The sequence below is a fragment of the Mustelus asterias genome, chromosome 16 (genome assembly GCF_964213995.1).
Source record: "Mustelus asterias chromosome 16, sMusAst1.hap1.1, whole genome shotgun sequence".
Taxonomy (NCBI): domain Eukaryota; kingdom Metazoa; phylum Chordata; class Chondrichthyes; order Carcharhiniformes; family Triakidae; genus Mustelus; species Mustelus asterias.
Genome location: NC_135816.1, coordinates 16609155 through 16610652, shown reverse-complemented (window position 1 = coordinate 16610652; position 1498 = coordinate 16609155). Strand labels below are relative to the sequence as shown.

The window sequence follows — 1498 nt, the reverse complement described above, 5'->3', positions numbered from 1 at the left end:
TATGGAGCACAGGCTCCTGTGTCACAGAGCTGCTCAGGATGAACCTCGACAAAAACCAACTCATCTTTTTCCAGACCTTCTTTGCAAAGTCACCTCAAGGACAATGTGTGGATGGGGTAAAACTCCAAGGTTGTAGCAAGGATCTGACGGGGAGGGCCTTTCTCACCACCAGCCAAGCTAGGTCTTGATTTGAAAGTTCTGATGATGAAATAAAATAAAAATAAATTTTTTTTAAAAATTCCTTTCTCAAAGTTACAAAGCCAAAGTGCAGAGAGGACAGGGCAAGCCTTTAATCCATTTCCTTGTTTGCTCAAAAAATCCAATTCAAATTAAATCCAATTCATGGTGCCCACAAGAGACACACAAGATCCAAGTTGCCAAAAAAAGACACAGCCGACCTTGGGCTTGATCTAACGCTTGATCTTAGCCAAAAGGCTGAGAAGCAAGTTGTTGACTCTTAAGTGACCTCTGAAGTGGCTGAGAAATTCATTTATATTAAACTGCTAATGATTGTCGGAGAAAGCCCAGTACCAGCTCCTTAGGGTAACTAAGATAAGCCATCAATCCAGGCATTGACAGTGACACCCATATCCTAACATTCAATTTTTAAAAAACTCTATATTATGCTATTCATGGTAGATTCAATTTAATTGTATGCTACCATCTATTATTAACCATATGTGACACACAATCACCCTGCAACTACCCAATACTACTACTCAAATGCTTCACCACCTTCTGAGGTTGAGGTTTCCAATACACCAAAGCATTGCTAATATACTGAATAAAATTAGTCCCAATTTTCTGTGGGAAAAACCACAGGAGATCCACTGATCATCTTTAAGAAATGTTATGACCCCAGCTGATATTACTGGACACACAGGTCCCAGAATGGAACTTTGGTTCAATAGACTGTAACTTTTATTTTTATTTGGGGACATGGATGAATAGATTAACAGAACTGGCAACAAACATTTAACAAATGAAAAAAAAATTAAACATGATGAGATTGACTATAAAACAATACTCCTTCACCCCACCGATATCTTCACAGGTGTACACAGATTTTTAAGGATAACATAAGTTACAAAATGTATCATATTCTATAACCTTCTCTAACTACACAGTCCATTTAAACCAACAGGCCGACTGTGGTCAGACACACCACACTCTGAAAGCAAGTGACAGACGCTACACAATTCAACTCCTGTAATTTCTCATCAAATTCTCCCAAATGCTTATCACACTGTGAACCAACTGGTCTCACCAGAATTCTGGGGGATCTTGCACAAGAGTGTTTCCAAATTCCACTCTCAGAAAAACACACATTAGAATCTTCTCCCAAACAATGTTTTATCCACTTCCTAGATTGCAATCTCTCCTTTCAGTATTCCTCTGCCTCGGATTGCCATGTGCATTCAGGCTTCCATGCAATCTCTCAGCCACCCTAATCGCACATCACTGCTTCACAGGCTGTATTAAGGTATCACCAACCTTA

The 1498-nt window shown here is 39.4% G+C and overlaps 1 pseudogene; it reads right to left on the bottom strand.

Moving 5' to 3' along the window:
- Nucleotides 1-232: 232 nt before the first annotated feature.
- Nucleotides 233-447, bottom strand: LOC144505710 (U2 spliceosomal RNA; annotated as a pseudogene).
- Between the last annotated feature and the right edge of the window lie 1051 nt (nucleotides 448-1498).